General features: G+C 37.1%; 2 long non-coding RNA genes across 4 annotated transcripts; one reads left to right on the top strand and one right to left on the bottom strand.

Moving 5' to 3' along the window:
* The first annotated feature begins 645 nt into the window (after window positions 1–645).
* On the top strand, window positions 646–11762 carry LOC114141705 (uncharacterized). 3 transcript variants are annotated; one of them, XR_003594891.1, is made up of 5 exons: window positions 646–679; window positions 7597–7658; window positions 7992–8051; window positions 10761–10947; window positions 11595–11762. It is a non-coding gene; the product is annotated as an uncharacterized LOC114141705 (long non-coding RNA). The 3 variants fall into 3 exon arrangements; XR_003594893.1 differs by lacking the exon at window positions 646–679 and adding an exon at window positions 7390–7523; XR_003594892.1 differs by lacking the exon at window positions 7992–8051.
* LOC114141707 (uncharacterized) lies at window positions 4795–7484 on the bottom strand. The gene is made up of 3 exons (XR_003594898.1): window positions 7416–7484; window positions 5384–5390; window positions 4795–4805 (listed from the first exon to the last, which is right to left on the bottom strand). It is a non-coding gene; the product is annotated as an uncharacterized LOC114141707 (long non-coding RNA).
* Window positions 11763–21994: the final 10232 nt, after the last annotated feature.

A 21994-nucleotide genomic window follows, 5' to 3' on the forward strand; every position in this document is an offset into this window, starting at 1 on the left:
ATGATCTGGTGCCCATAAAATATCATTAGACATATCATATTCTGTAAACTGTTTCTTGAATTTCTTTTAAGATATTTGGTCTGTTTTCTGAATTGTTGTAGCTATTGCAATCTGACTAATGAACTGGAATCTGAACGATTTACTGATTCTAAATATTATTTCTTCAATTCACTGGCTGATAATATTTTGAGCATTTCTCATGTGTATCTGAAAGTTCATTAATCCTTTTTCCTAACTTTGATTAAACTCTGGTAAATGAAAGCAACTCCAACACGAAGTTATAATTGATCATTTATTTATTTTGGTCATTTTCAACTTTTCTGTAAGTTGAAAATGGGAAATGTCTAAAAAGAAAAAAATCTCCAGAAGAAGCAGACGTTTTATTGGCATAATTGGTTAAAGTTAACAGAAGTAGTTAAACGCAGTAAAACGTGCGGAAGTCAGAAAATAATAAAGAAAAACAGAAATTTAATGAAAGAAAAACTGAGATATTTTGCTCTCTTAAATTAACGGTTACAAAATCCTTGACTGACATTCAGTTCCACAATCACCAGTTGGTGGCGTTAATGCACTAATTTCGTTGCCTGCCAACCGCTAATAACCGCCAAAGAAGAAGAAGAAGACGAAGTCAGCGTCGCAGCAAAGCCATTACTGAAGACTCCGATTTCTGTTTTCACAGGTGGGTTAAGTGCACAAGTAATAGATAGGTATCATTTTTAGAAGTGTTTTATGTACAGGACATTGTTTTATTGATATCGATTCTATTTTGAGATATTTTTGTGCATTGGAAGTGACAGTTAACTGTCGTTAGCTTAAATGCTAACTACTGTATCCGGGTGGATTATTAGTTTAAATAGTGCTTACATAGAATAGTTGTAAATTCCCACATAAGGCGGGTCTTTGAATGCATCATGTCCCGTGTCCCCGCCTCCACTTTCATGTCGCAGCGGCTCGTTAGCGTATATAGACACCAGGTGTGCCAGCCAAAGACAGGAGTCGGGTCCATTGTGGCAGCAGTTGGATCCGTTGACTGGCGCCGTGCTCGATGAGCTGCTACACCAGGGTTGCACATTTGTGGTAAATGGATTTTTGTTGTCACCTTTGTCTGGTTCTGGGTAATGTTGGGTTGCTTTTTATAACGTTGACACTGACCTTTCTAACTGCTTTTTAGGATTCATTTTAGTGGCTGTTTTACTGTAAGCATTTGAAAGTAGCTGTTGGGAGGCCGATTAAGGTACTACTTTTTCATCTTACCTTATATGGCTGTATTATTCTCAGCAGACACCTTATTGTCATTTTGGTATTGCAGGAGGCTGACATTGCATATTATGCTCTCACCAAGGCGCGATTCTTCTAGGTGTTTCAGTTAAGTGGCTAACTAGATTATCCTCTAGAGCTGGAGGTGTAGCAAAGCACCACAGAACCAAAACCAGAGTTTATATTCCTTCTTTTAATGAATTAGCCAATGGGAGGTTTATTCTTTTCTTTTGTGTAATATTATTTTGTGTGATTAATCTGGGTTCTATTAGTTTGGTTTGCAGTGTTTTGTTTGTCTTAGATTGCTCTCTGTGCTAAATTAGGTCTTAGTTAGAATAATAAAGTATATTTTAATACTGTGAAAGGAAGTATAAATAAAATATATTTTTGTATGCTATTTCTGGCTGTTGGAACAGATAGTATATTGAGATTTTTGGTTCTGTGGCAGTGGTGCTTTAGTATAGAGCTTTATTGCTATCTTCCTTTTGGGAGTGCTGAGAGGTGAGAGCATAATAGTGCAACAGTAGGCACATCGTGGGACCTGGCTGGAAAATTCCCGCTGTGAATAAGGATCAACGTTCCCGGTGCGATGGCTGAGGAGCTTCAGGAACTCCGTGCTCGAGTCCAGCAGTTGGAGGCCGAAAGGAGCCGCCTGCAGCAGGAGAGGGATTCTGAAGCTGGCCAGAGTACAGGTGGAGCTTCGATGAACAATGGGGCAGCTGACCGCATCATCTACCTGCCAAAGGAGAGAAAATGTCCAATTTTTAGAGGAACTCATGGTGTTGGGGTGGAGGACTGGATAGAAGAGGTTCGCACCAGTATGCGAGTCCGCCATGTTGGACCCACAGATCAGGCTGCTTTTATTTTTGACCATCTTGAAGGTGAAGCTCGAGATGAGATTAAGTATAGATCATCAGTTGAACGTGAGAATCCAGAAACTGTTTTCACCATTTTAAAAGACCTGTATGGTTGCAAACAGTCATATGTCTCATTACAGGAGGACTTCTTCTCACAGAGACAGTTAGATGGTGAATCTTTGCAGGAATTTTCTCATTCATTGTTTTGCTTGATGGACAAAGTTAAATCTAATTCTCCCCATGCCATGGCAAATGCAGATATTTTACTTCGTGATCAATTTATTCAAAATGTTAGTAGTTCTGACCTGCGTAGGGAGCTAAAACGTTATGCTCGTGATAATCCGAGGTGTACATTACTGGAAGTTAGAGCTGAGGCCCTTATGTGGGAGCGTGAGGGTGGGGTGGAAAATAAAAGTAGTGTTGTCCCCTCTTTTTGTGCTGTACAGGGTGCCAGTGGGTCCCCTTCCCTAATTGACTCTCCCTCCAGTTCTGTTGCCTCTCAACTTGCTACTCTTACTGCAATTGTACAAGAACAGTTGGATCAGATTACTCAATCTCTTGCAGCTATTCAGCAGTCTCCAGTGGCTAGGCCTTTTAAAGTGAAGTTTGTGTGTGGCAGGACCAAGTCGTCATGGAGATATGTGCAGTCAGATCTGCAAGAAAACTTTGTCGTAGGGCCGAACCTAAATTGCGTAACACTGAACTTCATGATTATAATAAAACCGACAAAGACTGCAAAGCTATCACTTCACACTAAAACATGCAAGGAAAACATTCTTTGCAGAAATCATAAAGGTAAAACTTAAAGATTTATTACTATAATGAATAATTACTCTCTGGCTTGTCCGGAAGAACCTGAAAGGCAGGAATCAGAAACTGCGTTGAGATATGAGAGATGAGATTGGGTTCGATGGAAGAAATGTGAAATGATCTTACTTTGAGTATTAAAGGTGGCGACGCCAGAGAGAAGGGAGAGGAAGGTCTTTGTCCTGGTGTAGGCCTGTCACGATAGCAAATTTTGCTGAACGATTAATTGTCTCAAAACTTATTGCGATAAACGATAATATTGTTTGAAGACCTTTTTACACTGAAAATTATGTGATTTCTTGCCAAAGTTAGATACACTTTATTTTCAAAAGAACACTAAACACTGGAATTGATAAACAAAATAAACAAAACAACCAAAAATAAAATGGATTCTCAGTCTCCATTAACAAAAAATGTAGTGGAAAAAAAACTACACAACATAAAGCCAAAGTGTAAATAAATACTGCATTCAACCAAAAGAGTGCAGATTATGAAGCCTGTATATTATGTTGCCCTTCAGTAATAATTAGATTTAAATAGAGAAGATGGGCACATCGACTACCTGATGCAATAATTCACACTACAGATTTTTTGCTCCTATTTTTCCCTTTACAACAATCTTAAAACGTTGGTCTTTCTAAGATTGTGTGGTGTGTTACGGTAGATCGTCGTTGCCGCTCCGATCCAAATCAGGGTTTTCCCCAACTGGGAGCTTTAAAGACACCTGTTGAATGTGACAGGTAGCCAATCAGACAGCGCGGATTCTCCTCCAAGCTTTCTGAGGGTAAATTACGGAGGGGAATCCCAAACAGCTGACACCCACAACCCGAAGTCCAGCGGACATTGGAGATGATATGTGGAAACAACATTAATGTTTATTCAACATGCAAAGAATATAGAAATGACAAGAGGAGGAGTTGGAGCTAAATTGCTACCGCAGTTGATAAACCCGGTAACTTTTCAGCTGTTCTTCGTTAACGTGACGTAAATAGGTTCTAATGATTTTCATTCAGTCAGGACTTTACGCTGACACTAGCCACATGCATTGCAGGTAGATTGTAGTAAAGCATTGATTAATACCTGGTTTTAAATTTAGTTCACTGGACTTGTAGCCATTATTTTGTGCCCATTGTGCCCTAGGATTGAACCTTGGGGTACCCCACATGTGACCTTTGACCTCTTTGATGAAAAGTTTTCAATTGAAACAAAGAAATCCCTGTTCTTTATGTAGGATTCAAACCAGTTAAGCACTGGACCGGAGAGTCCGACCCAACTCTCCAGTCGATTCAGTAATATGTCATGGTCAACAGTGTCAAAAGCTGCACTGAGGTCCAACAGAACCAGCACTGTGGTTCTCCCACAGTCCGTATTTATATGGATGTCATTGAACACTTTGACTAGGCTAGTCTCTGTGCTGTGGTGAGCACGAAAACCAGACTGGAATGAGTCAAAGAGGTTGGTTATAGTTAGGAAGCTAGTTTTCAAGCAGCTTTTTCAATAACTTTGCTGATGAATGGGAGGTCAGAGGTCGGCCTGTAATTCTGCATTAGTGATTTGTCCAGATTGTTCTTTTTTATAAGTGGTTTGATTACTGCTGTTTTCAGAGCCTGGGGGAAAACGCCTGATGAGAGCCATGAGTTACTATTTGGATCGGATCAGCAGCAATAACAGGCAGGACTTTCTTAAAGAAATGTTCTAGAGTTATAGATCTAGGACATCCAGACAGCAGGAACTGTAGCTTAGTTGACTTATAATTTCCTGTAGGGTTTTATAATTAAGTAGTTGAAATTGGGTCATTTTTCCTGTATTTGTTTTGTTTGGGCTCAGCATTGGTACTGACTTTATCGTGGATGTACAGATTAATCCTCTGATTTTTTGAATTTTCTCTGAAAAGAAGCTGGAAAACTGGTTGCAAGCGGCAATACATTGGAATTCAGGCGGTAACGTCACAGGAGGGTTTGTGATTCTGTCAACTGTTGCAAATAAAGCTCGAGCATTGTTAATGTTTTTGTTTATGACATCTGCAAAAAAAAGCCTCTCTTGCATGTTTTAGTGTTAAATGATAGTTACGTAGACTTTCTTTATAGATGTCACAATGAACGTGGAGTTGAGTTTTACGCCATTTTCGTTCTGCCCTATGGCAGAGTTGTCTTGCAGATCTAACTGTTTGTGTATTTCTCCATGGAGATTTCTTTTTACCAGACACAACCTTCATTTTATTGGAATCAATAATATCTGAGACTTTAGACTGAAAATCATTTACCAACTTATCTACATCATTACAGCTTAAGGGTGAGGAAGAAGAGTAGATTTGATTAAAAGTTTCTGCTGCGTTTTCAGTGAGAGAACGTTTTGTGATGGTTGCTGTTTGTCCAAGTGGGTTAAAAGATAAAGAACTTTCAAAGATAACAGGAAGTGATGCGACAGGCGACATCAGTTACAGAGACATTGGAAATATTCACACCCTTACTGATAACCAGGTCCAGTGTGTGTCCTTGAGTGTGTGTTGCTTGTTTGACATGTTGTGTTAGGACCAAAAGTCTCTAAAATATTAGCGAGCTTTTTTGCCCCTCTGTCTTGGGGGTTGTCAACATGAATGTTGAAATCACCAACAATTATTAAACAATCATAATCAATACATATGAGAGATAGAAGCTCATTCAAGTCAGTAAAGAAATTTTCCACTAAAGTTGGAGTTTTGTATAAAGTTACAGTCAAAGTTCGTTTGCGGCCTTTAACCTCAATTCCAAGATACTCAAAAGAGGTGAAGTGACCCAAAGAGATTTTACTACAATTTATGGTATTCTTAAATATTGAAGCCACGCCTCCTCCTTTTTTGTGTTTTCTATTCTCACTGAAGAAATTGTAGTTAGGAGGCGCAGATTCAATTAGTACGATGGATTCATTATTATCATTCAACCATGTTTCTGTCAGAAACATAACATGGATATTATGCTCGGTGATGAAATCATTAATTAATAGAGCTTTAGCACAGAGAGATCTGGTATTTAAAAGAGCTAGTCTAAATGACTTGGAGGCCAAGAAATCTTCAGTCTGGGGTTCCTTTAGGCAGGGGAACAGTCTGATGTTTGAATTAGGTCCCCTATATTTTATGTTTCTGTTTCTTGTAAATTTTCTTGTAGTGATCCGGGCAGGTAATGTCCTGTTCTGCAGTGCCGAGGGGCCAGACACATTCTGGAGCAAGAAGGGTGTAAAGATAAAGTCTGGACCCCGGCCTCAGACCTCAGAAACGCAGAGTGATGGATCCTCTGGGACGGTAGAGTCAGGTGGCTTAAATGAAGTGAGGTCTGCTACGTGAGCGCTAAGGAGAGACGTCCCAAGTACAACCTGTTGATTCATTCCATCTGTAAATTTAAGAAACTCCGGTCCAGAAGACATTTCTCCATGTGTATCTTGTGAATCCTGTGAATGAGTGGGTGAGCAGAGAGGGAGGGGAGAAGGAGGAAGGGAACCAGTCGCTCCGTCTCTAGTCGATGTATCAGCTGCTTTTGAAACTGTTTGTTCCTGATAAGCCGACGGTTTCTTCCTAGTCAGAGATCCTTGAGCCTGTTCTTCTGAAGCGATGATCACGTTGCTGTCCTTGTTGATAAAATGAAAAAGATTTGCAGTGAGCAGCTTTATCCCATGTTTTATATCTGACCCTAGGTTTCTTCCCGTTCCATATAAACCTTGAAATCCATCTGTCCCATTCTACAAATTGTTTTTGCGGGATAGTGAGTGGCAGGGACTGAAACAGGTATAACAGTCGTGGTAAAATATTTATTTTAATTATCTCCATTCTAGAGCTAAGATCCAAGCCAATGTCCATCAATTGCCCCAGGTCTTTCTTAATATTGTGGTTTATTTCTAAATAATTTGCATCATAGAGTTTGTCAATTGTTTTGGTTATGTTTACCCCCAAATATTTTATAGATTTTTCATTCCACTTAAGTTTGTAGGTATCCCTTATTTATAAAGCCAGTTTGGTCCTCATCAATTAAATCCTGCATTAAATTTTCCATTCTTTTAGCTATGATAGAGGATAACAGTTTATAGTCTACATTTAGTACCGATATCGGTCTGTAGTTGTGGCAGTATTCTTGATCTTTACCTTCCTTTGGGATTACAGAAATAATGGCTTCTTTCCAAGAAGGAGGCATCTTGCCAGTCCTAAGACTATAATTAAACGAGTCATATAACAGTGGTGTTAATTCTTCTTTGAAGGTTTTACTGTACATTCTGATTGGTAGGAGATTCTTCTTCTTGTTTTATGGCGGTTGGCAAACAACTTACAGGTGCATTACCGCCACCTTCCAGGTTGGAGTATGGCTGGTAGGAGATTGAATCCACCTGGTTCTCATCACTCCAGGAGAGAAGAAAGATGCAGCAGAGGGGAGTGGCTTGCTGGCAGTTTGTCAGAACAGATATAAACAAACTTATGTTGGTTTCAGAAATAAGTATTTTATCAATTTCAGTGAGACTTATGATTATTACTGTAACAGGTGGCACCATTAGGTGTCGCACTCTCTCCAGCCTGTGCCTCCATAAAAGGGAAGCTGGAAGACCAGCTGTGTGTTGGGCCCACGCTGTTTGCTGGCTGTGGTAGGTTGGGGGAAATCGTTTTAAAGTAGTGATTCTTTTAAGTAAGTTGTGCTGATGTGGTGTTTTTATACAGGACTGCATTGTTGATGGTGTTGGCTGGTAGCGTTACCTGGGCGTGGTTGTTCGACGCCGCAGGTAGGTTTTACATTGGTCTTTTTAATCCGAATGAATTGTAAATGGTAAATGGACTGAACTTGTATAGCGCTTTTCCAGTCATTTTGACCACTCAAAGCGCTTTACACTAGAGTCACATTCACCCAGTCGCACTCACAAACACACACACATTTATACACCGATACTCAGATCGGTAGGTAGGCAATTTGGGGTTAAGTGCCTTGCCCAGAGGCACATCGACATGTGGCAGGAGGAAGCTGGAATCGAACCTACAACCTTCCGATCGCAAGACGACTACTCTACCATAGAGCCACAGTCGCCCCTTGTGTGTTTATACATTGCTTTATTTGCTAGCGTTGCACCAGATTGGATACACCAAGGTTTGATCTGAGAGTGTTGATTTATGCAATGCAGGTAGGCAGTGTTTTAATGTGTTTTAGGTTGATTTGATTAAAATGATTTAATACGCATTTAGTAATTTTTGTGTTTTTGTTTCACAGTTTTTGCACTGCCTCCTGCTGTCCTTTTAGCGTTTGGGTTTTTTTTCTTTCTTGTTAGTCCGCCCAGTTAGGATCATTTTTCTGCTTGTAGTACTTGTGAGGGCGGGCTGACAACTTTTCCATTCATTTTGTTTGTTTTGTATTTTGTTTATTTTGTGGCACTTCCCTGAATACTTGCATCCTGTTTGGTGTGATCCTATGTTGGGTTGACAACGAACGGATAAAGCTAGCGGGGAATCCTTCATGTATTCAACAATAAATATCCATAATTAACTTAATTCCTGTTGTTGATTATTACGCTTTGGCTGGAAGCAGCTATAACATTACTATAACAATCATTCAGCTTCATGTTATAACTGTCTGGAGGTTCTGTTTGTTGCGACTTGATATAGTTTTCTTCACTAACTTAACCTGGTTTTAATTAAGCTCCGAATGACAGAGACTTTGATATTGTGAGGCTGTTATAACTCGTTCATCATTGTTTTTATATTCAACATATTTTTGCAGTGTGTTGTTGCGCAACACCCCCCCCCTCCTTTCTGTCTCTACTCTCTCACTCTCGTACTTCCTCTTCTGAGAGGGGAGATGTGCTACCAGCTCTCCGTCTAACAGGTACGTTGAGTTTCCTAAATCTGCTGGGATTTACCCTGTCCAGAACTGAAGTAAACTCTGTTTAAGCTGGTTTCGAGAAACGATTCGCCTGGTTATCTGACGGCCTACATCCAGGTGTCCCACCCTTCTTCCCCCTGTGAATTAGCCAGACTGAGCAGCCTACAGCCAACTAGTTTCACAGAGCACACCTGTTAACGGTCGCTCGTTCTCTATTTTACAACTTGCATTTGTTATTGAACCAGGTAGGTTTTAGTGACTCGGGCGAGTCCCAAGGATGAGGTTTTAAATATGGGCTACCAGCAACCTAAAAACATTTTCCACTTTTTCCTCTCCAGAATCAAACATCACAGCTATTTTACAACCATCAAAGAACTTTAAGGTGACTCATTAACTGAATGTCCACAACATCTTTAGATTTTCTTTATGCTAAATATTTTATTAGTAAGGCATTTTTGCAAGGGTCAGTACAGCTTAATTCAGTAGCAGAAATAATCAAATAAGTAAAATCAATCATCTAGTCTATCTTTCCCTACTGCTGATACTGAGAACTAAAAAAGGGAACCTTTGAGAGAGACGGACGGAGTTTGGCGCCTCGAACCCCAGACCTGGCACGATGATGAAGAAGGTGTTGCAACAGGAGGAAGATGTTGATCGATGAAGGCCAGGATCTCCGCAGGTCTGATGAGCCTCCTCTCCGCATGGATGCTGAGGTCACACAGGACTTGGTGCTGGCAGGAAAAAAGGCACCAGTTCTTCTTCCTTGTCTTTGTCTTCATCTTTGTCTTTGGGGTCAGAACCCAGCCGATGAGAGAAGTGCGATTCGAAGCCACAGATTGTGGGCCAGACGGGTTGGTCTCCATGTGCAGGACAGTCTCCGGCTCCGTGGCCCCGGCTCTTCTTCAGCTGCAGAGTTCTTTGTCCATCTCGATCTTGGCTCGAAGCTGCCCGGAGGATCCAACGAACGGTTCCTCTTTTGCACCCACCTTATATAGGGTTTATCTGTCTGCTTAGACAGATGATCTCATATCCGTCACTGTCTTAAGAGACATCATGTCATGATGTCTGTGCCAATGTCTCAGGGCTGCTCAACCTCCTGTTTCCATATAAGGTGCTGATCATCTCTGCTCTCCTGTTAGTTCCCCTTTTTCCCTTCCTGTCACCTTTCACCTACCATCTACCTCCAACATATCAGTGATGTTTAATTGCAGTTTTACAACCTTTTACACCATTTCAAGTTTAATGTCAAAATCACATTTATATCACATTTATTTTCTTTAGCTTCTCTGATTTAGCATTCATTTATAATTTTATAACCATAACTTATATCACATTTATTTTCTTCAGCTTCTCTGATCTATCATTCATTTATGATTTTAATGTGAGTTATTACAGATGTTTTTCTGAAAAGAAACCAAGAATAATACATGATTCTAATTATTTACTACTAAAGTTACAGTTACTTGTTTTTCTTGTAAGTGTTCTCACAAATATAAGTGTAAGTATTATTACAAGTAAACCAATATTAATATAAGTATTTTACTTTGAATCTTATCAAATTACTCAAAATGTTTAGATTTAATTTTTTAAAACTTTCATGCTTTAAAATAGTCTCAGCTATTTTTATAAATCTGCAGGCTGGAAACTTCCTCTTTTTCCAGGAAACCTGCTTTTCCTGTTTAATGAATCTCTCTGACTGACTGATTTCTTATGATTAGATAGAAAAAAGTAGAATTAAAGCAAAGTTTGCATGAGACAAAAACAACACACACAACTAGATTTATTTTATTGACACTTAAGTCTACTGTTGGGCCTAGATGTCACTTGAGTGATTCATTTTAAAGATAATTTTATTTATTATTACTGTTAAACTAACTTTATTGACACTTAAGTCTACTGCTGGGCCTTGATGTCACTTGAGTGATTCATTTTAAAGATAACTTTATTTATTATTACTGTTAAACTAAAATCTCCAGCATGGGGAAGTGGGATGAGCTCGGATTTTCTTGACAAGTGTAAGCAGATTAATCTGAAAGAGGAAGCCAGGAGTTAGAAAATCTAAAGACTTTCCTGTCTCAGAAGAGACTCTGGCTCCACCAGGTCACCAACCAGCTCTGAGGATGAAGCTCCACATCGTCTTCATGGTGGAAGGATTTTTATTTTTACTGAGCAGCTGGCTACATTTTTAACAGCAAAAACTGGTGTGTTTCCAACACTAAGTGCTTAATAAACATGATTTGATTTTAAGACTTAGACTTAGACTTGTACTTTATTGATCCTTTGGGAAGACTCCCTCAGGAAATTGAAGTTACCAGCAGCTCCCAGGCAAAAAACAAAGATAACACACAGTAAGTAAAGTGCAAAAGAATACAAAATACAAATTAAATACTAAGGTACACACCAAATGTGAGTAACCAAAACCTTAAATTATGCAAGAAAAACCTTAAATTATGTAAGAAACAAGGAATAAGAATATAGAATATAAGTAAATATAAATACAACACAAAAAAATATATAAGAATTTGGCGGATAGATTGACCAGTGATATCGTATTGCACTATGTGGTTTGACCTGATAAGTATGGAGAAAAATACAAGGGGTCACTACTCCTTCCACCCTCTGTCCTGTGTCACCTCCCCCCCCCCAGTGAGTAATTGTACAGTCTGAAGGCATGGGGGACAAAAGAGTTCTTAAATCTATTGGTCCGGCACTTGGGAAGCAGCAGTCTGTCACTGAACCGGCTCCTCTGGCTGCTGATGACGGCGTGTAGAGATAACTGGACAGAATTTATTTCCCTTGTTAATCTACCATTTCTCTTTCATACATTTTATTCATTGTGAGCTTTCAGGGCCTGTGATGGACTGGTGACCTGTCCAGGGTGAACCCTGCCTCTCATCTGATGACAGCTGGAGATGGGCACCACTTTTTAGATTATCATGCAGAGAAAATGGAGTACTTATAATTATCTTGCCACCCAGAAAAGGATTTACAATAAACTTATAATCCAGAAAAACTACTTCCAGAACATTCAGTTTATATACAGTACTTCAGGAATTAGAACAAACTTAGAATCCAGAGAAATTGATCTAAACAAAACTACTCATTACCTTAGATCAACATGGAGGACCAACACTTAGTTTTATGGCTCATAAATTATGGAGTACTTATACTTACATTGCAACAGAGAACAAGAGCAGCTGGTTTATATACTTTATAAACTGTGGAGTACTTATTACTGTACTTTAGACCAATATTTAGCTTAAACCTTTCTTTAGCAGTTTCGGTTCTGCAGGGTATTAAAGAAAAGGTGTTATTGTTTGTTAAATATTATTCTTGGAGGTGCGGGGGGTACAGGAAGGCATCCAGACACTTAAAAATGATAAAGTAAATTTAAAAAGCTCTGAAAAAGGCACTTGGTGCATCAAGGATGAAAAGTGCCGCCGATGCACCAAGAGCTCTGTTGTCAGGTTGTTCTTCCTGAGAATCCTCAGGAAGTTCAGTCTCTGCTGTGCCTTCTTCAGGACTGAAGTGGAGTTAGTTAGTGTTCCAGGTCAGGTCTTCAGTGATGTAGGAGCCCAGGAACAAGAAGCTAAATGATGAGATATTAATTTTAACAGTTTGTTCATGTAACAACTGTTCTAGTTTCCCCTATGAACAGCGCCCAAATTCTCTGACCTGCACTCTATCAAAACCTTCACAATGAGAAAATAGTGTCTTATTTGGCAACAGCGCATGTTGTAAATAGAGTGCGTAACTGAGCACAAGAGCAAGGCTAAGATAACTACAACTAAGATCTAAATGCAGTGCAACTTTGACCTTATACTAAAATAAAATGGTAAAGTTGAATATGTACCAGTTTAATAAACCGGACTGGTCAGTAATAAACCAAGGGCGATGCACAGTAACAAAGCACAGTTAATTTTCAGCACAGTAGAACAATAGCACAGAATGTATCCCATCCATTAATCAGGTATTAATCACAGTTAGTGCTACAACTCAACATTACAACCCCAATAGATCACTAGTAAGATTTTAAGCCCACTTAGTGCAACTGTTCTGTCTCAGAACTGCTCAAAACAACCCTTTAAACAAGTTGTATAAATTAAAAAAAACAAGGCTGAATGTATCAAACTGGCGGTATCATCCACACTATTCAGTTTCTTCAATTAGTAAAACAGTCCGTTAGCTTTTCAAGGTCGCAGGCCTGAGGGGCTCGGTTAGCTTCCGTCCTCGGCCCAGAACAACCAGGAGGACTGGGTTACTCACCCCACCATGGATTACCAGTTTTAAACGAACGGCAATAAAATGCTCCAGCTCCGGTCCAACAGTCCGGTCCGGCTCACGAGCGTGGTTCGGTTCTGCAGCTCCAAACCCCAAGCAAAACGTTGAGCAGGGTTCGGTTCTGTGGCTCCAAAACCAGGCAAAACGTCCAGGAAAAGTTTGTAGCTCCAACTGGTTAGCAAAAAAAAAAAAAAGTCCACAGTGGGACAGGTCCAAACTGGCCCATGAACGGCCGCAGTACCGGTCCATCACAACCAATCAAATTGCTTAAACTTGATTTTGCCCTTGACTGACCAGTAAGGTAGAGACAAGTAAAATTGATGCATTTACTGGCGGTAGTAAATAACAGCTATTAACAAAACGCTACATTTACTGTGTTTTAAGCCAACAGAAAATACCTGTGTGTACTATATTGTTATGGACTTTTACAGTGTGTAAAACCTCCAATATGTGAGTGTAAAACATTAACCAAGTTAAGTAAAAGGTGATTATTACTGTTCAAGGTGAAAAGGTCTACAATGCACTGTACTGTATTTAAGAAAATGTGTAAGGGGTGTAGGAGAAGAGATATATATATAATCTGAGGGGTTACATTCAGATGAGCAAACAAGAAATAGAGGAAGTTTAAGAATCTTAAAAATTACTTCAACAGTCCAACAGCTGAAATTGTGTTTTTATTTGTGAGATTTACCAAAAACTGAAGAGACAGTTGAGTATTCCTCATTGAAACTTTAGAACAGTGTTAAGCCAATAAATCCTCCCATTCTCACAGATGAATCTGTTTCGCACCCCTTTCTCTGCTGCTATCCAGCTCTCTCCGAGTTTTTGTCCTGGCAAATGCAGTACTGCTCCAGAAGTATAGGTATGGTTCTTCGTCCAGAAGCTTTAAGACAGAAACATGAACCATCAGAACATTTATTAAATAAAAATTGTACAGCAGCTTATTGACATCAAACTGATAACTGCCAGCATCTAAATGTGTTGTTGTCTCTATATGAATAAAGACACACTTGAACAGAAGTCAGACTCGAAGTAAATGAAAAGTGTTTTGCAAACTTGGAAGATTGGATTTTAAAGATCTAAATGTTTTACAAAAGATCTAATTTTTTAGATGTTTTTTGGCTCTAATGATCTTTATTTGACTTTCAGTGGATAAGAAACTGGGTTGTGAGAAAGATGGAAGACATGCAGCAAAAGTCAACAGGTTGGGACTCAAACCTGTTATAGCTGCGTAGACTGAGGCGTCTGTACCTGGGTCAAGCGCTTCACTCCAGCGCCACCGCCGCTAAATGTCCTTGTTTCTACTGTTGAATCTAAAATTATTCAACTGCAACAGCAACTTAGGATTTATATAAAACTGAAAATTTCTCAGATATTTTCAAGAATAAATGGCACTACACAAAGTAAAACATTTAAACAAACCTAATGAAACAAAAATATTTTATCCAAATTCAACATAAAGAATTACTTCCAAAGATGAAGTCTAAATATTATTCATCCCTCTGAACAGAATGCTTCATGAGAGCATGTGTTTACAAATCAGGGGTTTTTCTTGATCATCCCTGATTTAACCAATGAAGGCCTTCCCCAATCCTGTTTGAGGAAGAACTTAATGTTTCATTGCATGTTACAATAATGGCCTAGTCAAAGGCATTGACATTAAGAGAGGCAGAAAGGTAGTAAATGGCCTGAATGTTCATAGAATTACAGCTGGAGGAATAAAACCCAACTTTAAAGTTACAGGGACAATGGCTACGCCCCCTGGTGGCAGAAACAGAAAGCCGCCACATTCCCAAGGAGGCAGGTGGTCAAAAACCATCGACTGACTGCAAAAGACCAGCAGCAAGGCTTGGTGGCATCAGCCACAGAGGTTTCAGGTCCCACAGTGAGGACAGACTGAGGACTGAAGGTCTCCATGCCTGAACTCAATCACCTACAGAACCACTGACCCAAAGGCACACGAAAACCCAGCTGCAGTTTGCTCAGAGCTACATGAGGAAGATAAAGAAGGTTTTGTTTTTCAAAACTGGAACTTCTTGAGTCTGATCAGACGTATGAAGCTCCTGCTGAAAAGAACAACCTGCCCACTGTGAAGCACGGCAGGGACCCAATGATGCTCTGGGGCCGCTTCCCTTCCTCTGGAAACTTGATAGATTCAATCAGGAATCAGGATATCCTGGGAGAAACTGTCCTGCTGTCTTTTATAGAGAATACATTTTCTATATCTGTGTTAAAACTGTCACCATGTTGTGACAGTTTGGTATGAGCCAGATAATCTATTTAAAGATCGACTCCTTCCACCGCCTGCCTGAGCTATTATTGCAGTCTGAAGAAATGCACAACTAAAAACAACCAATCAGAGCCAGGAGGAGGTCGCCTTGTTGAGGCGTGCTGTGGTGGTGCAGGGGGTTAGCACGCCCCACATTTGGAGGCCTTAGACCCGCGGACGTCGTGGGTTCGACTCCCGGTCCCGACGACCTTTGCCGCATGTCCTCCGTCAAAGACGCAGCTCCTGTCGTGTGTGTGTGTGTGTGTGTGTGTTAATCTGTGTATAAAAAATTCTTGCTGTAACTGCAAAATAATTTCCCTGCTGGGATGAATAAAGTAATTCTTCTTCTAACGTTGTCACTCAACCTCATTTAGATTCTGCTAAATGTGCTAATGGCAGAGAAACAACTTACTGTTACAGGGAAACTGTATCCGCTGCCATCAGTGGCTATGCTAACTAGCCTGAGCATTCACAGCAGGATCTGCTGATAGGGAAAAGCAGCAGCAGAGAGCAGCCACACTAGATTGTGACTGACAGCGCTAAGACCCGCCTCCAGGCTGTGATTGGTTGCTTCTAGTTAGCAATGCAGAGCATTGGGAGAAGGCAGAGGAGCCCAATTTTTTCACATCTTATCAGTCTGATACCATACAGTTAAGAGGACATGATAGCAGTTTCAACAAATATGAACAAATATTTTCTATAAAAGTTACATACTGCAGCTTTAAATATGCATATCTTAGAAAATAGTTCTTACTCAAGGGTGTTATTACGTCCAGTAATCCAGGACCATGTGCCATTTATATCATGTAACCCTATCCAGTATCCATACGAAGGTCTGTAGAAAGGGGCTATATCGTTGATAAATTTCTGTGAACAGATTTTATTTCAGACTGTCATAAATCTCATTAACTTCAAGATGTCAATCAATCAAGTTTATTTGAATAACACATTTCAGCAACAAGGCAGTTCAAAGTGTTATATCATAAAAATACAAAGTCATAGAACACAGTTAACAACTGAAGCGTTTTTGTATGGTCATTTTTTTATTTGCATTTTTTTTATCTATAAAGATTTTTTGTTAAATTTATGGTTTTGCACGCATCCTTTACTTTTTCCTAGTGTCTACGGAATGACACAGGTGTTGGATCTGTTTTCATAACAGTGTAGTTTATGCATACTGTGAAGAGTTAACAGCTAGCCGTTTAGCATTACATAATTAAGCTCGGTTTAATGTAATTTGATGCAGCTGTTCGTGGTTCTCTTTTTCCAATTGAAATGCCTTATTTCGCTTTTATATTTTATCGTGTGACACATTATTAGCAGGATTGATTATTATTTATGTGCCATAAGGATTTACATTTTCATAGTTAAGTATTAATCGGCTTTTAGCGTTGTTATAGATTTCAAGCACGTTTATTTTTGGTTGCCTTTGCGAAAGGAGTATTTTCAGAGTAGTACTTATAATTTGTATTTGTTTATTTATCTTTATAGAAGCCACACATACACATTCATATTAAAGTCAAATAAAGCTTAAATTTGGACCTGGACATTCCCTCATTTCATGGACCTTACCAGAGGGGCCGCGTTTCATTGGCTGATGGCCGTCTCACAAACACAAGCTAATGTAATGCATTAGTAAACACATGTTAATGTAATGCATTAGTAAACACATGTTAATGTAATGCATTAGTAAACACATGTTAATGTAATGCATTAGTAAACACAAGCTAATGTAATGCATTAGTAAACACATGTTAATGTAATGCATTAATAAACACATGTTAATGTAATGCATTAGTAAACACATGTTAATGTAATGCATTAGTAAACACATGTTAATGTACATGCATTAGTAAACACATGCTAATGTACATGCATTAGTAAACACATGCTAATGTACATGCATTAGTAAACACATGCTAATGTACATGCATTAGTAAACACATGCTAATGTAATGCATTAGTAAACACATGTTAATGTAATGCATTAGTAAACACATGTTAATGTACATGCATTAGTAAACACAAGCTAATGTAATGCATTAGTAAACACATGTTAATGTAATGCATTAGTAAACACATGCTAATGTACATGCATTAGTAAACACATGTTAATGTACATGCATTAGTAAACACATGTTAATGTACATGCATTAGTAAACACATGTTAATGTAATGCATTAATAAACACATGTTAATGTAATGCATTAGTAAACACATGTTAATGTAATGCATTAATAAACACATGCTAATGTACATGCATTAGTAAACACATGTTAATGTACATGCATTAGTAAACACATGTTAATGTACATGCATTAGTAAACACATGTTAATGTAATGCATTAATAAACACATGTTAATGTAATGCATTAATAAACACATGTTAATGTACATGCATTAATAAACACATGTTAATGTACATGCATTAGTAAACACATGTTAATGTACATGCATTAGTAAACACAAGTTAATGTAATGCATTAATAAACACATGTTAATGTACATGCATTAATAAACACATGTTAATGTACATGCATTAGTAAACACATGTTAATGTACATGCATTAGTAAACACAAGTTAATGTAATGCATTAATAAACACATGTTAATGTACATGCATTAGTAAACACAAGTTAATGTAATGCATTAGTAAACACATGTTAATGTACATGCATTAGTAAACACAAGTTAATGTAATGCATTAGTAAACACATGTTAATGTACATGCATTAGTAAACACATGTTAATGTAATGCATTAATAAACACATGTTAATGTAATGCATTAGTAAACACATGTTAATGTAATGCATTAATAAACACATGCTAATGTACATGCATTAGTAAACACATGTTAATGTACATGCATTAGTAAACACATGTTAATGTACATGCATTAGTAAACACATGTTAATGTACATGCATTAGTAAACACATGTTAATGTAATGCATTAATAAACACATGTTAATGTAATGCATTAATAAACACATGTTAATGTACATGCATTAATAAACACATGTTAATGTACATGCATTAGTAAACACATGTTAATGTACATGCATTAGTAAACACAAGTTAATGTAATGCATTAATAAACACATGTTAATGTACATGCATTAATAAACACATGTTAATGTACATGCATTAGTAAACACATGTTAATGTACATGCATTAGTAAACACAAGTTAATGTAATGCATTAATAAACACATGTTAATGTACATGCATTAGTAAACACATGTTAATGTACATGCATTAGTAAACACATGTTAATGTAATGCATTAATAAACACATGCTAATGTACATGCATTAGTAAACACATGTTAATGTACATGCATTAGTAAACACATGTTAATGTACATGCATTAGTAAACACATGTTAATGTACATGCATTAGTAAACACATGTTAATGTAATGCATTAATAAACACATGTTAATGTAATGCATTAATAAACACATGTTAATGTACATGCATTAATAAACACATGTTAATGTACATGCATTAATAAACACATGTTAATGTACATGCATTAGTAAACACATGTTAATGTACATGCATTAGTAAACACATGTTAATGTACATGCATTAATAAACACATGTTAATGTACATGCATTAGTAAACACATGTTAATGTAATGCATTAATAAACACATGTTAATGTACATGCATTAATAAACACATGTTAATGTAATGCATTAATAAACACATGTTAATGTAATGCATTAGTAAACACATGTTAATGTACATGCATTAGTAAACACATGTTAATGTAATGCATTAGTAAACACATGTTAATGTACATGCATTAGTAAACACAAGCTAATGTACATGCATTAGTAAACACATGTTAATGTAATGCATTAATAAACACATGTTAATGTACATGCATTAATAAACACATGTTAATGTAATGCATTAATAAACACATGTTAATGTAATGCATTAATAAACACATGTTAATGTACATGCATTAGTAAACACAAGCTAATGTAATGCATTAATAAACACATGTTAATGTAATGCATTAATAAACACATGTTAATGTAATGCATTAGTAAACACATGTTAATGTACATGCATTAGTAAACACATGTTAATGTAATGCATTAGTAAACACATGTTAATGTACATGCATTAGTAAACACAAGCTAATGTAATGCATTAATAAACACATGTTAATGTAATGCATTAATAAACACATGTTAATGTAATGCATTAATAAACACATGTTAATGTACATGCATTAGTAAACACATGTTAATGTACATGCATTAGTAAACACATGTTAATGTAATGCATTAATAAACACATGTTAATGTAATGCATTAATAAACACATGTTAATGTACATGCATTAGTAAACACATGTTAATGTAATGCATTAGTAAACACATGTTAATGTACATGCATTAGTAAACACAAGCTAATGTAATGCATTAATAAACACATGTTAATGTACATGCATTAGTAAACACATGCTAATGTAATGCATTAGTAAACACATGCTAATGTACATGCATTAGTAAACACATGTTAATGTAATGCATTAGTAAACACATGTTAATGTACATGCATTAGTAAACACAAGCTAATGTAATGCATTAGTAAACACATGTTAATGTAATGCATTAATAAACACATGTTAATGTAATGCATTAATAAACACATGTTAATGTACATGCATTAGTAAACACATGTTAATGTACATGCATTAGTAAACACAAGCTAATGTAATGCATTAATAAACACATGTTAATGTAATGCATTAATAAACACATGTTAATGTACATGCATTAGTAAACACATGTTAATGTACATGCATTAGTAAACACATGCTAATGTACATGCATTAGTAAACACATGCTAATGTACATGCATTAGTGAACACATGTTAATGTACATGCATTAGTAAACACATGTTAATGTAATGCATTAATAAACACATGTTAATGTAATGCATTAATAAACACATGTTAATGTAATGCATTAGTAAACACATGTTAATGTAATGCATTAGTAAACACATGTTAATGTAATGCATTAGTAAACACATGTTAATGTACATGCATTAGTAAACACATGCTAATGTACATGCATTAGTAAACACATGTTAATGTAATGCATTAATAAACACATGTTAATGTAATGCATTAGTAAACACATGTTAATGTACATGCATTAGTAAACACATGTTAATGTAATGCATTAGTAAACACATGTTAATGTACATGCATTAGTAAACACATGTTAATGTAATGCATTAGTAAACACATGTTAATGTACATGCATTAGTAAACACATGTTAATGTAATGCATTAATAAACACATGTTAATGTAATGCATTAGTAAACACATGTTAATGTACATGCATTAGTAAACACATGTTAATGTAATGCATTAGTAAACACATGTTAATGTACATGCATTAGTAAACACATGTTAATGTAATGCATTAGTAAACACATGTTAATGTAATGCATTAGTAAACACATGTTAATGTACATGCATTAGTAAACACATGCTAATGTACATGCATTAGTAAACACATGCTAATGTACATGCATTAGTGAACACATGCTAATGTAATGCATTAGTGAACACATGCTAATGTACATGCATTAGTAAACACATGCTAATGTACATGCATTAGTAAACACATGCTAATGTACATGCATTAGTGAACACATGCTAATGTAGTGCCAGACTACATTGTGGACTAGCAAACCGGCAGAAAGTTTTTGCATCAACAATAGAAAAAAAAGGTTCTCCATTGCCAGTGAGGTATCTGTACTGGTGATATCATGAATCCTGATCGTATTTGTGGTAGTAAAATTCACAGATTTCCAAAATCAGAAGCAGAATGCCTTCCTTGGATCAAAGCTTGTGCACGACCGCATGAGCAGCTCAACCTTTGTAGGATCAACAAGAACAAAGGAGTGTGAAGGAAAAATTTAGTAGCAAAGTTTAAATAAATTTGAATGTACACTTTATGATGTTTTTATTAAAGGTTTGCACTCAGTTGCAGCTCAACAGGATATATGCTCTTCTGACCCTCCTCAGATAAATGAAGAACATGGTGTTCAGCAGTTAGAAATGTGAGACATGACTAAGGTGATGAGCCTAGTTTGTAGAAATTCAGTTTCTAGTATCTGTTTAGCCATCAGCAGAGAGGCTTTTTGGAGAAACACCTAAAGTTGAGCTGTGAATGTGTATGCAACCCTGCTCCACTGGAACTGACAGATAAGTAATGTATAGATTTTTACCTGACACTTGAGCCAGGGGGTGTGGCTAAGTAATGTGTGATGTATCCTATGTAAATGAGGGGATGTTCAGCCCCAAGTCAGAACTCATCCGATTCTCACCGAGATGTGAGCTTTGTATGTTTTCTCCATTTGCAAATGTTAATTAAAGCTGAAGTTTGTTCTCTTTTAAAGCTGAAGTTTGGTCTCGAATTTTGTGCAACTTAACAGGAGTGTGTGCTGGTGTAAGTATTATTGCTTTGCTTTCTTTCTGTTTAGTGAATGGGGATATTTTGAGTGATTGTTCATCCATTTGAAACTCTCCTTTCCAGCTTCAGTAGTGTTGTGCATTTTCTAGTCTGATGAATGGAACATGTAGATTTAATTGAGTGGAATACTGTTTCACGAACTGTTTCAGTATCTATATGATAAATATGTATTGCATTAAAAAAAAT

This window comes from Xiphophorus couchianus, chromosome 3, assembly GCF_001444195.1.
Source record: "Xiphophorus couchianus chromosome 3, X_couchianus-1.0, whole genome shotgun sequence".
In the NCBI taxonomy this organism is placed as follows: Eukaryota; Metazoa; Chordata; class Actinopteri; order Cyprinodontiformes; family Poeciliidae; genus Xiphophorus; species Xiphophorus couchianus.